General features: G+C 40.3%; 1 protein-coding gene across 1 annotated transcript in view; it reads left to right on the forward strand.

The window, feature by feature from the left end:
* The first annotated feature begins 821 nt into the window (after nucleotides 1-821).
* The window catches only part of tet2 (tet methylcytosine dioxygenase 2), a 31766-nt gene continuing 15067 nt past the window's right edge, over nucleotides 822-17520 (forward strand). The window contains exons 1-4 of the mRNA XM_054604398.1: nucleotides 822-906; nucleotides 997-1121; nucleotides 1508-1614; nucleotides 3468-3730. The gene's annotated coding sequence lies outside the window, so the exon portion shown is untranslated. The remainder of the gene's footprint in view (nucleotides 907-996; nucleotides 1122-1507; nucleotides 1615-3467; nucleotides 3731-17520) is intronic.

The raw sequence follows: 17520 nt of genomic DNA on the forward strand, positions 1-17520 counted from the left end.
CACCACTGCTGCTTGTGAGAAGTGCCGGTTTTCTCAGCTTCACGACGAGCTCTGGTGGCTCAGATGTCACCCTTTTCTCCCACCAATGTAAAGAAAGCTGTAAATCAGTACTTTCATCACAAATCAGCCTCAACTGCTTTGCGTTGCCACGTTATTAAGGACCAAATTACTCTCAACAAATATAAAAACCTTTCCAGGCAGCAAAGTGAGGTCACGTTCACAGTAAATTGTTAACATTAAAAAAAGTGTTTAGGGTTATTAGGGTTTTCAATACACATACAGATATTTGGTTGTTTTAGAAAGTGCTATTCACATTGAAATGACAAAACAATAGCAAACTATTCACATGGCCACGGACAAGCAACTTGAGTCCATACTAAAATGAAATAAATAGTTTTGGAAAAGATCTATTTTGGTAGTAAAAATGTATATTTTAGTGTGGACATGGCCTGAAGGTAAAATCAACATGGAAAAAAAAACATAAAGAGGCAGTTGTTCATTCAAAACAGACTATATTGCTTAATAATTCTTAAAATGTTCAAGTTACCAAGAACTTTACATTGTCTAAAAGCATTCCACATCTCAGGTTAGCAAAAACAGTAGTTCAGCTCTCTAATCTCTTCTACATCGTTGTGCAGCCTTAAGTTTTGTTTTTCAATAGACTTTATGACTTTTGACAGTTGCATTTTTTCACATTGCAAGTAAAACGTTGAAAGGAATGACTAATTTCACACTGTGATTTCCCCACCCAGCTTGATAATGTGAGCTAATGCTTTACCACAGTGTATCGTGAAAGAACAACATAGCCTTTCCAGGGAGGACGGCTATAAACCACCTCATGGCTTATAGTGACACACAGATCGTAAGACCAGAGGCCTGGAGCTTTGACCTGAGGAGCCAGTGCAGGTTCCTGCCTTTGTTTTGTTTGCATAAATCAACAAGAGCACCGGGCCAACAAGAGAAAAAACAGCCTCTAATGCTCATTATTATCTTTAGGTGTGAAATCATTCAAGTGACAAGTGTGCCTAAATTTTGATGACCCTGGGTCAACGCGAGGCCAGAGCTCTGTGTTTGCAGACGAGGTGACGGCACACGCCTCCAGTCCTTTGAAATGTGACAAGGTGAGAGGAACGACAAGATAATCTCTGATTTACAAGTTACAGTAGCTTCCAGGGGAAGCAGCCCGGCAAAGGGCTCTCCTGCCTGACCGCTGGAAATACACATGCTAGAAGATAATGCAGCAGTTTGAAGTCGCAAGCAAGATGAGCACTGACGGATGCACTAACTGCACTTTTGGAGTGCTGTGGCTGCAAATCAAACTCTGTTCATTTAAACAACAACAACACATAAAAGAAATACACATGCTTATGCCTGATAATATAAAATGTACTGCTACTTTAATGCAGCTAACTGAACATATACATCTTATAACAACAGCAGTTACAAAAACCTCAATGTGCGTTATAAATGTTATCTAACCAGACAAGTTATTTCTTCTTGTTTACAGCGGCGGCCTGAGGATGCAGGGTCAGGGAGCTGGAAGGAAGCTGACCAGTCCAAACAACCAGTGAAGCCCTGCAGCATTGATCACTGGGACACTTCTTTGGAGCACTGGTAGGTTTACCGCCTTTCTCAGAGATGCCTTGATTGCAGTTAAAATAGAGGCTTTTCATTCATTCACGTCTAAGATCTCATAACTCATCTGGGGATTTAAATGTTGTGGTCACAAGCTCTCCAACCATTAGCTGCAGTTCACATGATTTAAATCCTTTCAAACTAGGATTAACAACAGCCAAGCATAAACACGCCACTGTCAGCAGTCACCTAAACTGTTATATCTTGATTCAAATAAAACTATAAATATATTTTTTGCCTTACACAACAGTAGGCTACTTAATTAATGCTGTATACTGCAGTGGATCTTATTTCTGATGTTTATATTCGCAATTAACAGAGTAGAATCAGAGTTTAAAAATCCTTCTGTTTCTTTTTTAAGTCTATACTCCTTTATGATCATTTTAAAGAGGGATAGCAGCAAAAATTACCAAATTTGACTGAATTGCAACTGTGTGATGTTATTTAAGAACACAGGCAGTTCCACCTCCTGCTAGACCTGAAGAACAACTGAGTTATGTAAAGAAATAAGGCAGAGCAGATGTAAAAGGCTCTATTTTGTCTTAACAGGGCTTGAGTTGCAGCAATAGTGACTCCTCCTTCCTCTCTCTCTCTGCCTCTTCCCCTCCCCCATTTTGTGTAAAAACAAATCTCCTTTTCTGCTCTGAGCCTGAAACTATTGAGTCAACAAATGTCACTGCAGCTAGGCAGGGGCCGCTGGGAAAGAGGTGGGGTCTCCATTTAAGCCCCAACTGCAGCTAAAGGGAGATTATTTTCAGACAAGAGCCAGCTGTTAGCAAAGTAAAAGAGTAATTAAATAGTAAAGTGAATGGGGGTGCTGTTAACTATTGAGCATTGTGGTTAAACATATGTGACCATATGTTAAGACTTACTAATTATTAACTTTTTGTTAAAACTTACTTTCCCTAAATTGTATCACAGATATCAGTGGACCTGATTGTGTAATCTCCTTTTTGACCTTTAATATTAAAGATGCAAGTCAAAATTCTTGCTCACTTTGCAAACCTTGTTAACCTCAGACTTACAGCTCTGCATGAGGACATAACACGGAAACCCACAACAAAACCCACAGCTGAACTTTAAGTGTGTTTTTATCATTCCAACAACCTTCAAGGGCTGAATTTGTCTTTTAAATCGCTCTTTTAAAGTCCCTTCCTCTCCCAGACTGCTCTCTCTATCTCTTTCAAGCCCACGTGGCCAGCGTCAACAGGAGGTGAATCTTGGCAGACGCATGAAGTGAAGTATGCTGCCTGTATGCAGGCTGGAGAGTTGTCTTACAATCTAAAAATGTTTGCCGAAAAAGGTGTGCCGAAATAGGACACACAGCCGTTGGAAATAAGTGCATTGCTCAACCGGTTGAACTCCAAACTGGCTAACTCAGATTGTTGCTGTAATGTTCTGCAAAATGAGGGCTGTTACACAACAGGGGAAGTTCTGTAACCAATGACAGAGAAAGAAAGAAAATGAAAGAAGGAAGTCAAGATAGTCAGGGCGAAAAAGGAGGGAAAAACACTGAGTCACTTGGCTTCCTGTCTGAAGAACGGAAGGGGGTGGAGGCTTCAGTCAGACAGTTGAGGCCGGTACAATATTCAACATAAAGTGCACCGGGGGTAAAGTCCTGTCCTGCTCACTGAATCCACTCCAGTGCTTCAGGGCAGCCATCATAGTGTTCACTATTGTGTGCGGCTGAGGGAGGAAGAAAAAAGAGGAGGGAGCAGAGGAGGGAAAGAAAACCTGTCTCTTTGTGTGGGAAGGACTCAGCAGGAAAGTGATTTTGTGATTATTTGAGTTTGCCAGCAAAGTAAGGCTCTCCCCCCCCCTCTGACCTGCAGCAACATCTTGTCTACTCTGCTCCTCTGCTGCCTTACAACAGAGCCACATATGAATGTGCTGCTCAGGCCGGCAAAACAGCGACACCCGGGCTCCTGATGATGAGAGCCGACGTCAGACTGGTTTCCATGAATATTGATGTGGAGGATAGTCTGTTTCATAGAAGAACAGAAGGAGGCAAGATGGCTGCCCTTTAGGATTTGTTAAAGAGGAGATCCAGACGGTTTGTTGGAATTTCTACAAAGTGGAGGGACGTAAAAAGGAGGTGAGGATTTCCTTACTGTGTTAATACTCTGCTTAGACTCTTCCCCTTTAACACTGGGTGTATATTATGGGGGCTTTTGTATGAGGCGAGGTATGGCAAATGTAGCACACCGTAAGAGCAAGAGCCAACATAATAAGGAGGGGATATTAGATAAAGCTACTCCAACATGGCTGACGATTTTCTTTCTTTTTTTTTTTGCCAGCTGAATCTGAAAAGGCACCTTCTGTGTTTTTCTGTGCTTTCTGTGTTAACCCTACATTCTTGCTGCCTTTGAATGCATCATAGAAAATAGTGTACTTAGATGGTTTGTCCAGGAGTTTTTCTTTAAGCTTAATTTAAATGCCTCTTTCTTTCCTCAACATTTCAACCTTGCTTTTTTTTTTAGCAGGTATATATTTTTAAAAGTATGGTTTATTGTGTAATATGTGTGTTTTTGTGTGAGTGTAATTATTTAAAGAGGAGAAATACATTTTTTCTTTTTTTTTTACATTTATGTGTAATTATTATCTATTACAGATTGATGGTATTTTTCATTAAATAGGTTAAGATGCAGGCAGTGTAATCCCCCGTAGCTTCTCGTGTTCATATCCATGGCTGTGTATGTGTTTGTTTGTGCTGTTCAGAAGGGAGACTAGATGTAGGAGAGTAAAAGTCCAACCTGGACGTGTCCACCAGTAAGTGCATAGTGTCTGCACAGCAGTAGAGCTGGAATAGCTTTTGGCTTTGTGTATCTCTGTTAATCAGCTTTCATTGCTTTCACCACTGAATGACAAGCAGACACAAAGGCAAATCCCAAGCAGAAGCAAAGGAGAAGAGTAATGTGGTGGCATAGTGTAGTAAAGGCAGACAAGGTCAGAAAGCTCTGAAGGAAATGAAACTCTATCCTACTGCACCATTAACAGGGGGAACAAGAATGGCAATTCTGTAGCAGGTTTTTTTCTTTTCTTTTTTTTTAACTAGAGGATTAACATGGATTGTTGCCAGAAGAATAAACATCTTATTTCTCAAAGAAGTTGACTAAACTTCTTCTAGAAACTAAACCAAACCAATAGTTGGCAGGATTGTATGTTTTTAATGGAGCACAAGCATCTAAAGGTCACAAAAATCAGACCGTTGTGTTCTTTTGGAAACAGAGCTATTGACAAATAGATTATTTAGAAAACACAGAGGAATGTGTGTCTGTGTTTTCTATGCGTGGCTGCTTGTGATCTGTAATAATTTTAAAGAATTGGTTTAAAATAACAGCATGGTGACTTGCACAGATAGAGAAGTAAACTACAATAATGGAGTGATAACAGTAAGGTAAATGCCTTCACAACCTGACAGTTTGGTTTTGTGTTAGTATGCAATTTTGTTTAGAAATAAATTTGTTAAATACATGATAACAACATATACATTCAGATGTGTTCGGACATTAGGTCTTATCTCAATTAGCAAATAGCTAATGGGTTGTTAGTTGTTGTTTTTTTCCTGAATGCACTAAATGCTACTGTTAGATTAGCATCTGAATGGCCCATTAGATTATAACTGATCTAACTCAGCTTTGTGTATTGGGCTTGTGTATTCTACTGACTACAGTCGTAATGTAACCACAGTATGGCCTCAGGTAAAAAGCAGAGTAAAGGCATGCTCGCCAGGTGTCTTACATTGGGCGGTGTAATTTAACATTGTAAGCTGGCTGCAGGAGCAATGCAGGAAATCTGTTTTACAGTTTTCTGAATTTAAAGCTGCAAGTTAAGGCTTTTAACAGTTACATTTAGTGAATTATGTGCACACAAGGGGTTTCATAGAAGATGAAGGCAGGGAATTCAAAATAAGGTCAGTTGCTTGTCAAATGACTTGAAGGCAATCACCAAGCTTTTTTTTATGTGAACAGCTGATGATGACGGACAAAGGAGAACATTATTCTATCACAGTCAAACGCTCCCTTTCCCCTCCTGAATTAAGCATTTGTTTTAAAACCTTTATGTTTACGTGCTGCATTTCTGTGGCTGGGTATGCAGCCCCTCCACTACAGTACACATTATCTTAGTCTCTACTGCAAATGAACTGTTTGCAGTGGACGAGAATCCCTTTTTTTATTTTACTAGTGAGCTGTCAGGAAACTTGGGAACCAACAATGGCGCTGTAACTGTGATGCAATTGCATGGCTGTGTTTTGATATGGGAAGCATGGTCACTGACTGTGTAGAGTCAACACGAGTGCTAAAGCACGGGTGTACTCCATAGTACTCATAAAAGTATGTTGAGACTACTTGAGATCAGGTCATGCACGCTTTTGTGGATTTGTGTGTCCTTGTGTTGATCCCATTGCCAAATTCACTATGTGAAGACACTGTGTAATGTTTTCATGAGAGACTAGATTAAGTCATTCTAGTAGTATTTTTTTATTTTTTTTATTTAACTATCTCAGATCTCAAATAAGGCAACAACAAGGCGGTTCTGTATCTTCTGTATTGACTGCTCTGTTTTGGATAGCTTGTTATTAAACATCACATTCCACACTTTATCTACTTCATAGTTTGAATGGATTGCATGTAACCCAGTTCTCTGCTTGCTACTGAGCACATTATTATTGGTTGTCACGGTGTGGTTGTACAATTTGTGTTCCCCTTTGTGTGCAGTTGCACTGTACACAGGATTTACAAATGCTAATCCTGACCTACATAACAATGCCACATTCTAAAAAAAATTGAAATAAAAGCACAAGATCTTACTGGAGGTGTTTCCACGAGCCTCTGCATGGCTGCTGTTACATCAGCAGAACATTAATGGGCTTATAGGGGGCTGGGTGGGGGAAGGGCCAGATAGATCAATCACATGCACATAGCTTTTCTCATCTATCCACACCTACAGATAAAGCCGTGTGCTTGGATTGCTCCTTCGTCATGGCCGTAAGTCCCCTTTATGTCCCTCCCAGGGCAGAGACAATATCACCTTTGGGAAGAATGTCCAGTTGCCATAGCGTTCCAAAACAATGCTGTCCACTTACAATACCCAAGCCCTCACCCAAGCCCTGACCTTTGACCCCTCTCTGTCCAGCCCATGCATCGTATTTCCACCCAGGGGCTGTTGCACAAATGACACAGAGAAGCAAGCCCAGTGGCAGGTTAGACATTTTATGTTGCACTACCTGCTGGCTGGTCATATAGCTTGGACTGCTTTCCTGAGACAAAATGGCGAGATACTGAGTGTTGTATTGATTTCTGCAATATTGATTTCCCTCTTGTCTGCCATTGGGGGTTGTTTTTCTGTAGAGAGCAAGAGAGAGAAGCAGCAAACCGCAATCAAGTGTTTCTGCGGTGGAATCTTAGAGCCATTATGTAGTCGCTCATTTACACACAGTTTTAAAACAGAATAAGTCACCAATAGTTCACAGTTGTGAGAATTTTCTTGTTGATGAAAGCAAACTAGGACTATTAAGATAAGGTTGAATAAGGTCAGACATATTTGTGTAGTTTTGATAGAGAAAGTTTAACTGCATACCAAATGCCACATTATTTAGGTTGAATGAGCTGTATAGTATGAGTTTCATATATTTATTAGAAATGTACCCATACATAATGTACTGATCAGTTCTGAAGCATGCTGAGTGTATCACTCACTTTTCCCTGGCCCGACTTACTGCAAAAAACATCTTGGGTTGGAGAGGTATGTGCTAATCTTCTCTGAAAATATATCAAAGGAATTAACTGAAGCCAAATCAATAGTTTTCAATACCAGATCATAACACCAGGTCCATCCCAACCCCCGCCAAGAATCTTGGCTTTCTGTCAAATGAAGGCCCGACTTTGTTAAAGAGACTTTGATGTGATTATGGCCTGCGACTGGTTTATTGGTCATCACTGGAATTGCGTAATAGTAATCACGTTTTTATGAGTCTGAGATACAAAAATGTTATCAGTAATTACCAGATACATTGCGAATCCCAAATATGACTCGTGGCCTTCTGTTTCCACGAGGCCGTGCGTTGTTAGCCGTGCCAGGGCGTAATAATTATGGAGTGCGAGTGATAAGCAGTTTGAGTGGCACGCGGCCGGAGGGAGTGTTGCTGGCTCTGTGAGCATGTATCGATGTCAGGGTTTACCTCAGGGGTGAGACAGCGAGGGCAGCGACTCAAAAGCTTCCTCCACGTGAGCATACGCACATGGCCGCTCTGTTTACAAACACTATCCTGGCATTCCGCACAGAGAGACACACAAGTGAGATGTTACGTAATCGCTCTACAGCGAATAGCATCCCTTCCCGCCTCTCGCCGGGCCGCCTCTCCTACGCTTGGACAATCTTCTTGAATGCTGCTTCCGCCGGTCCCGCTACAAGAAGTTAAGAGTTAAAAAAAAAAAAAAATCAAGAGCTCCAGTCACAACAGCGTCTGTGCTTTAGACCGGCGAGAGTGAGAGCAGGCCCTTTCTTATGTTGATGCTGCTCCGACAGCGCATTAGTTCCTGCGCAGGTGAAGGATAGGAAATTAAACTGGCTGTAAACTTTTGTAGAACTTCTTTTTATAGTTGCAGCTTTGGGTTATTAAAAGAAGATTGCAATATTTACAAGGTTTCATGGAAAAAAACAAACATGTGCACAGACGTAAAGCCCCATTTGAGTCCACAGTGGTGCTTTCTATTTCATTGCACAGTTTTTATACAAACGATTTATTTGTTCGACTGATTGTAGAAGTAAAACTCATCTTTTGTCAATATATAAATAAAGTTGAGCTAAAGCTAGAGCTCTTGAAAGCGAGGGTTAAAAAAAAGATTGTTACTTATAAGTCAACATGAAAATATGCAGACAAAAGTGTTGGTGTTTCTATATTTGAGACTGAGAGAAGCCTCTTTGCCAGCCGAGATGTGTCTTTTCAAACATAGGCGTAACAATGTGTGCAGAAGAAAACCTGCACGCAGGCAGTCAATATGCCTCACAGATCCTGAAAAGTGACCTAACGTCATGCTAGGATCTTACCCTTTATAGGACTCTTGTGTCAAAAAGTATCGCGGCCAGTCAGTTCCAGTTAAATCAGATCTGTGACAATGAGGAGGCTTTGTCACACGTCTAATCCTGAAAGGTTCATCAGAAAAAAAGGACCAAAGGAGTTTGTCAAAAAGCATCCTCTGTTAAAATTAGCTTAATGAGAACAATATCTGAAAAGAATTCATAACAAATGCCCTTGTCTCCATCAAAGCTCTGTCATGATAGCGCAATCTCAATGGGGTCCATGGCGATCCAAACAACTGCTTCTGACGGCTGTTAACCCCTCTTCTAAAATGGCTGTCAGACATGGACGGTCTCGCTGCTCGGAGCTGTCATTGAAAAGGTTAGGCCCCGTGGCCCCCTGTTGTCTGCGCAAGGAGCACAAAGACAGACAGCTGGTCCTGAATGTCATTTAGGAGCGTAACCCTACCAAAGGCTCTGAATGACATCACTACCTACTTCTGAGGGCTCCGAGTGGCTCGCGCTCAATATTAGGTTTCCTGACTGGAATGTACGAGTGCAGCAGCTGGCGCTCAATGACAATCAGACCGGTTTGCGTCCATATATGTATTTATATTTGGAATGTTTTAAAGACTGATTTTGGCTTTAGAAAACTTCTATACCAAAATAAAAGTCTTACCGATGTGGGAGGTACAAATATAGTTTCTGTGCAGTAAAACGTTAAACTGCATGGCAAAACATGATTGATTACTTCTGAAGCTCAGACATATTTCGCGTGAAAGTGAACACTAAAACAACACACAGATCATGTTTAAGAACGCATTCATTATTGTTTATAATCTCCTTCTGAGTTGCTGAGGTGTCAGAAATGCAGTGAAGTGTTTATACAAGCCATGAATCACAGAAACTATCCCTCTCTCAGAAGGATTTGTGATTTATATTCAATGAGAGTCACGTGGCTCCCACTCAGTGGAGGGAAGGAGGGAGCTTAGCAACAGTGGTTTAGCTCAGGCTCCTTAAAAACCAGTGAGGGAAAGAATATCACTTTCCAGATGACAAATGAGACAAAGCAAATATTTCTGATATAAAGTTATTCTGTGCATGACGACACAAGATTTTCGGCTTCACGTTTAGCAATAGCAAGTTTATTTTTATAGCACATTTCATACACGGGTGCAATTCAACATGCTTTACATAAATAAAAGCAAAAAGTGTAAGGATTATGAAATGATTTAAAGAAAGTACAGAGCCCATAAGATGGCAATCAAACAGAGAGTTTTATTGTTACAAGATAAGTTACAAGTAAAATACAAAAGACATAAAATAGAAAAAAACATGGTTTAAAAACACAGTGGAAGTAATCTTGACTGTGTGTTTTATTTGTTTTTTGGACATCAAATAGAGAAAAAGACAATTGAGCTTAGCCCTAAGCCCAAGACGTTTCTTTACCGTTTGATGACTACAAGGGGAAAGAAAGTAGAGATTGCCAAACTTAATCTGCAATCTGCCCTCGTTTTGAGTCCATTTAGAATTCCTCCACTGCCATGTGCCTGTTTTAACTTCCCTCCTACAATAATGTTTCCCATTGCTCTGTTTACTGTTCACCTCCGCTTCCTGTTTAATTGGAAGCTGGTTTGGATTTGGATCATGCAAACAGAGAGGAAATATTTGCTAAATAAATGTGCCTGTGAGCAAATCACATGCCAAGACTGGCAGGCTAGAGGTTGAATTAAAGAAACATGGGAATCAGCGTTTTTATCATCACTTGTCTTTGTGTTTGAGTTTTCCGTTTTCATGCCAGATTGTAGAGGATGGGAGAATAAATGAGGAGGAAAAGGTCAACATAAAGTGTTCCTTGTCTTACCATTTTAACTAAGAGCAACTACAACACCTTTCTTGGTGAGGCTCTAAAAATAAATGCTGTAGCTCAAGATAACACAAACACTATCTTATTCCTAAATGTTGGATAGAAATGTTTCAGGTTTTAAAGCTCTAAAACATTTTTTAAAAAATGCAATTTTAAAGGTGCTGATCTGCACAAGTGCAAATGCAGGCTTCTGAATATGTGGCACTATTGATTTACTGGCAGGTCCAATGCATAAAGCACATGTGCACACCGCGGCAAAGCAGCCTATTCTGCAGTCAGCCGTGCCGGGATAATGTTTAGACCAGATGGGCTTTGGAGCGCTCATAAGATGGTCGCCATGGCTACCATGCACTCTGAGAGAAATTAACTTTGCTCTGTGCACAGTTCATCAAGTCAGTCAGATAATATTGACTGTTGCATAGACAAAGGGTTAGAGGGGAGAAGAGACAGGCTGGTTGGAAGGAGCAGCATTGTGAGGGGGTGGGGGCAGCAGGTTAGTGGGGTTGTACGCTCAGAAGACCATTTCTTAATTAGAGTCTCCATGCGATGCAGCTTGAAGCCACAGAAAAAAGGTTTTAGACTCTGCGTGTAAGCTTTGCACAGTGAGCTTCTTTTTGGCAGGGGTTCTTTTCAAGTTGTGCTGATTTGACTGATAAAATGAAGACCAACAGGTTTATGAAGTCAGATCTTAAGTAAAGCTGATGTGTACCATCAGGATTTACCTCTTCTGTTAAACAGTCTACGGTTAACTCTGAGTAAAGGCACTGTTCCACTGAAATGGTTTTGGAGGAAAGCCTTATAGTTTTTAGATTTGATCTGACACTGTGGCCTGTAATTACCAGTTGGTGTGGTGGTTTCAGTGTTGCAGAAGAAAAATTTGCAGATCAGACTGATTTAAGTAGATAGCGTGTAAGCTCAACATATATTAGCTCGATGATTTGCGTGTGGGTGTTTTCAGTTTTCCCAGAAAACCTGCTAAACAAGTTATATCAGAAACGTACAGAGGCGGGGTTTATCCCCAACAACAACGGCTTTTGAGTTATTCATACCAATGTCATCCTCAGACGCTTTTCTGTCACCTTTACCATCAACACGAGGCTCAAACCTCCTTCATAATCACTGACTTATTACTCAGACCTTCATCACCACAAGCATTAAACCACTAAAACTTGTGAAACCCTCAAACCAAATCTTATTCATAACATACCAAAATGTATGTATCAGTTTGTATCAACAGGCAGTTCAGCCGTAACTACGTAAAAAGAATCTCAAGAAACTGAAGGATTTGTCCATCAGCTTAAGGGCTTTGGATCAACTATATGGACTGCGTCAAGTTAAAACTGTCAACAGTTCAGCCTGTGCAGCCTCGCCCCTGAAAACTAGACTCAACAAAACCAGTTGTTGAACGGTTGTCACAAATCACTGGCTCCTATATTACTCAGACCTGGGTCTTTATGAGTAAATATATTTTATCCACTCATATTGTCTCATATCCACTGATTCCTGTACAACACTATCAAACGATCTAGGATGAGTGTTGGCATTGATCTTAATTATGGTTATGAGCACTTGGTTATAGGTTATTATTGTTATGGTGCCAGTTAATCTTTCCCCTCTCTCGGTTTATCTTTTTACCTTGAGGGAGTTCTACCAGTTCACAAAATAAGAACTGCACTTGTTGTTTTGTCCTGATACACAATGCATTACTCCAGTTCTGTCCTTGCTTCTATTTGACTTTAACTGCATCATTTTAGGTTAGTAAGTTAGTTTTAGTTTAGTCTTTAAAAAGTTGGATAGTCTTTACAGGAAAAGGTGCACATCCCACACTGAAACACCTACAGTTCCAGCAGTCAGCATATATTTTAGGATTCATAAGTTGACCCTTTGGCCAGCTCTGAACAGGGACCGACAGCTAACCGGCTCTGCTCCATAAACCCTTCTGCAAGCATTTGAGATTTTCTTCATTTTCAGGTGGGTTTGTGGATTTCGAGCTAGTCGTGGTTAAAAATTGTAATAATGAGTGATACTCGTGGAGAGTTGTAGGAAGGAGTTACACGTTTCTAAAACGTATCGTTTCTACGTAGAAACCTGTGTAGCAAACATTAGCAGAGTACTTTAGCACATTATTAACTAGCTTTGGCACTTCTATGCTACGATAGCTAATAAAGGTACACTGAATGTTTTACACATCCTGCTTTTTAATGATTGTAACCGTGAGTAAAGACGTACTCAGCTTTATAGGAACAGTGTTGTTCCTTAATTTCATATTCTTCTGTCTCGATCACCAGGTGATGTGGTGGTTCACTTTTACACTTGGATCTGTAGGCTTTGTCTTAATCTTTATCTTTCTAACCTTTTTTTGCTGCTGAATCAGTCTGACAGCCTGGATATATCTTTCAAACACATATTCTAGACCTCTCTGTCTGCTTCGCTCTTTAATAACCTTTTGTTTTTTCCAAAAGTTTCTCAAAAAAAAATTATAATATTTATTCAGGGAATGCAGTTAGTGACAGTGTGGGCTCCATGGTAGCTCTGACAGCTTGACGGGGTACCGGCTGATCAGAAGTCAGAATTCTCAAAAATTCAATATATGTAGATTTGGCTGCGATGATGTAAAAATTGATTGTTGATTTCAAGATCGTGTGTACACTCACATAACATAATAAAAATTGAGGCTTTAGATTTCCACATCACCCTGTTGTACACCCTGTTCACAAATCAAGTTTAATCTATATTCCCAAAACTTCACTCAAACTGATATTAATAAGGCATTTCCGCTTCGATGTTAAAATAATAGAACTGAATTCAATAAAATAATGCTAAGAAGTGCAAATTAACTTAATCAAATAATGCTATCGTTCAATGAAATGTGTCACAATTCAGTAAGAGAAAGTAATGAAACATAAAACAGTTGAAGAACAGAGACTGCAATGGGGAATCTCCATTGCAGTCTCCAGTCGGCCACATCTGTCTTGCATTAGACATAAAGAACAATGCCGTTTCTACAGATCCTTCTTCTTAAGGAGGGGGAGGAGGCTCTCTAGGGAAGAAATTACAAACAGAAGTGTATGTCCTTCTTGGTGTTTCTGCTTTAATCTATTACTTTTGTCTCCAGATTTAAAGCAGACAATCATGATAACATTAGCATGTACTTGTATTTACATGCATACATCACTAAAAATCCCCAAATACTTTGGAAAAGATGGACCGTTAGAAAATGTAAATGTGACTGCTACATTGCATCCCACTGAATTGTAAGGAGATTTTTATTTTGGATAATTTATTCTTCAACATTCAATTTCTCTGCAAGCTGATTGTACCTGCAGAGCTTCACTGTTTTTGTTCAACCATGAAGGGAAAGGGAAACAGAGAAGAGGGAAGAAAAGCAGAGATCTGTTGCTCCAGGCTACCATGTGATGCAGCCATCTTTACGTCACAGTGTAGTGATTAGGCACTGAGCATCAACAGGAAACAGCACTGCTCTACCAGACAGACCAACTAGACCTGTGGTTGAACAGTGCTAAGTCAGATCCTTTGCTGTTATCAACTCTCAACTATAAACTTCAGCATTTCTGGTAACGTTCACGTGTCTGCATTTCTTCAGTGATCAACATAAAAGATCATCACATCTTAATCTTAAACAGAAGCTCTATATGCCCCAAACATGAGACAGATGGATCAACCTATAGTGAAAGCTTTCTGGTGCACATCCATCCAAACAGCTACACTTTAACGTTTCAGATTATCTTCCAGTGTGAAAGGAAAAGTTCAACATTCCAGGAAATATGCCTATTCACTATGTTGTTGAGAGTTAGATGAGAAGATAGACACCACTCTCATGTGTGTACGGTAAATATGAAGCTATAGCCAGCTGTGGGTCAGCTTAGTTTAGCACAAAGACTGGAAACAGGTGGATAAAGCTAGCCCAGATCCTCTAAATATCTCTAATTAACACATATTGTATTTTTTAAATAAAACTAGCGTAAAAATGACAATGGTGGTTTTCAAAGGGGTTATTTTGCAGAACTGTTTCTTGGCTGAGAGCATTGACTTCCTGGAGAAGCTTTATATTTATGGTTCAGGCATGTAAGCAAACAAAAAATCAAACTATAGCACAGAGCTCTGACCAGTGTGTGTGGCCTACTTTCATGTAGATTTTTGTTCAGGATTTCACTTTCATGTTTTATTTGTTTAGATATCTCCCCTCTCTGTAGATCAGAGTAGGAAGCCCACCTGTTTCTAAGGAAGGTTGTTCACGTGACAGAACAGCAGCAAGATCTTAGCTCCTAAAAAGAAAAAGTTACAATGATCTGGCTAGCATGTACATTTGGAGGATCACACAAAATGACTGCAGACACAGGGTCCTTTTGTTTCTTAGCCAGAGTGGAGAGTGTCATATGTTCAGACTGGTAGAATGAAAGAGAGAGAGAAGGCACGAGCAACCATGTGAGGTGCATTGTACGCACTACGTCCATGTGACATAAATCCCAAGTGTGACGTGCCGGACTGAGAGACTCAGTGAGATGCAAGCACATGAGTTAACATCTGTCCCATAGTAACAGCAGTCAGTGACAACACATGCTGCTAACACTCCACTTCACTTATTGCTATATGAGTCGGTGTGTTCTGACCTTGCAGACTTTCCAGTTCACCCCCTTAACTTTTCCCCAAAACTCTCTCCAGTGGAGGTAACTCCCCCGGTTCATATGCTCGCCATATGTCATGAACTAACATTAAAAATGCCTACACAGACATCTTAAGGAATAAATTAAACACTGCCTTTAATCAGGCAACTTTGTGTGCATTGACAGTCCTCTTATCGACGGAGCTGTTGTCATCTAAAACTGGAGCCATAACAATTAGGTCAAACGCATAAAGCAATTCAGTCTTGGATTTAATAATAATCTCTAAGAGACTGAACTGTTTTCCAGCATACGTCCTTGTTGTTTACGCAGCCAGCTGGAATGCAGAGTTGTGCAAATGTTGTCACAGGTCATGAGGTTTGCGGAGCAGTGGGTCCGACTATATTTACAGGAGGGTTTAAGACACTGTAGAATGCAAGTCATCTGACCTAATTACGCTGGTTGGCGTTGCTACGGGTGAGGTTTCACTCGCAGCTCTGCTGGGTGCAGTCTGAACTCAATTCAGTCAGCATATACAGCTATTACAGTATTTCTACGTTTTGACATTGAATAAATTGCAGAGAAATGTCAATAGGGGGCTTAGAAATTTCAATAACATCAAACCAAAAGCGATTTTTAGGGAAAATCTTCCCAGTAAATGGCTTTTCATAATGTTTTGATGCTTTCAAATGCAATTAAATTAAAGTCTGATTCATATGAAGCAAATATCAAGACTGGATTTCAGTTTGTATTATCATTACTCTATCACTACTATCAGCTGTGTTTTAAAATTAAAGCAATGTTTCTACTTATGGTTAATAAAAGAGGTAACATGCTGTGGGTACGGTGAAAACATTTAGAACAAAGTTGCTAAGAGTAGAAAGCAATAGTTCATGTTGAGTGTTGGACAATTTGATGTAAACTGTTCCAGTTGGTCCAATGTTATAATGTTAGTTACAGCATTAACATTGAGTTACCGTTGGTTACAGTTATAATATGTGGTCAGGTGATACTATGATACATAATATCATTGAGCAGACTTTATCATGACTCTGTTCATGAGCCATGTGGGTTTAACCTTTTTTTTTTAAAGTGCTCTGAAAACAAATAGTCTGGGGACTGGATGCATGCTCCAGGATCTTATCTAACAAACAGGAAAATGTGAATGGGCCCAAATCAGCAAAGAAACGGAAATATACACTTGAGTTTATGGCTTATTCTTGAGGACTATTCTGCAAAACAGCAGTGTGGCTTGGCAAGTGTGTTTGATTTACAGTGCTGCTCCACACCTCCTCTCCTCTCTCTCTCTCTCTCTCTCTCTACAACAGCAGGACTCTTTCGGCCTAGCTCCCTATGTCTCAACCTGAAAGCGCAGAGACCTTAGTTTCCCAGCAGCTGTCGTTAGTGGTGAATGTCACATACGGCTGCCAAGCCACGCCAAATAGACCCCATCTACTATGGCCGCTCTCATATTTCACTGGCTGCATTTGAGTTTGCTACACTAGTGTTGTGAAGACAAAGCATCAGGAAATAGGACTAAATATCCAAAATACACATGATTTGTAGCTCAATTTTTATATTCTAGTTTTGTTGAAAAGCTGATCTTTTAGCAATTTGATTGACAGACAGAAACAAGTTGCATTTGGTTAAGCAAAACTATAATAAAACTTAATTGTTAAATAAGGATCTACTGTCATGTGCATTTACTAACAGCCTTATATGACTCTTGTGCAAACTGTGTCCATTGTTTTACAACACTGATCACACTGTGTCCGAGAGTCCATCATGCCCCCAGGCTTCAAAGCACTAAAGCAACTCACCATCCATAAATGCCAGCAAATACATAGCTACAGAGGCAGCGGGCCATGACTACAACAGTGCTAGGTGGCCACGTTCATCGCTGCACAGACTAGACGATAGACTGAGCGGGAGGGAAGTATATCAGACAGAAGTACAGAGGAACCTGAAGTGTAATTACAGGGCAGAGAGCTGGAGGTGAGGCTGTGGGAGAAGGAGGGAAGCCAAACAACAGCGTATAGAGACAAAGAAATCTACTTCTGTATGGAAAGAATGCTTTGTTGGGAATCCAGTTCAAACCAAGCAAGCTGAGTCACATTGTAAACTCAAATAGAGTTCTGGTGGACATTAGCTAGCAGAAAGAAAACCAAAATAGATCAAAGCATTATAACTTCCAGCAGGCATCCACACGAAAGCCACTGCCTCTGGTTTAGTTTAGTGCTCTACTTCCGGAGCAAAAATAGATCTCCCCGCGAATCACGCCTTGTAAATAATTAAGAGGATTGAAGCCAATACTCCAAATATCTTGAAGCAAGCAGTCAAAGTTGGACTTTAGACATTGTGCTATTGGTGTTAGTG

Source organism: Anoplopoma fimbria, chromosome 9, assembly GCF_027596085.1.
Source record: "Anoplopoma fimbria isolate UVic2021 breed Golden Eagle Sablefish chromosome 9, Afim_UVic_2022, whole genome shotgun sequence".
In the NCBI taxonomy this organism is placed as follows: domain Eukaryota; kingdom Metazoa; phylum Chordata; class Actinopteri; order Perciformes; family Anoplopomatidae; genus Anoplopoma; species Anoplopoma fimbria.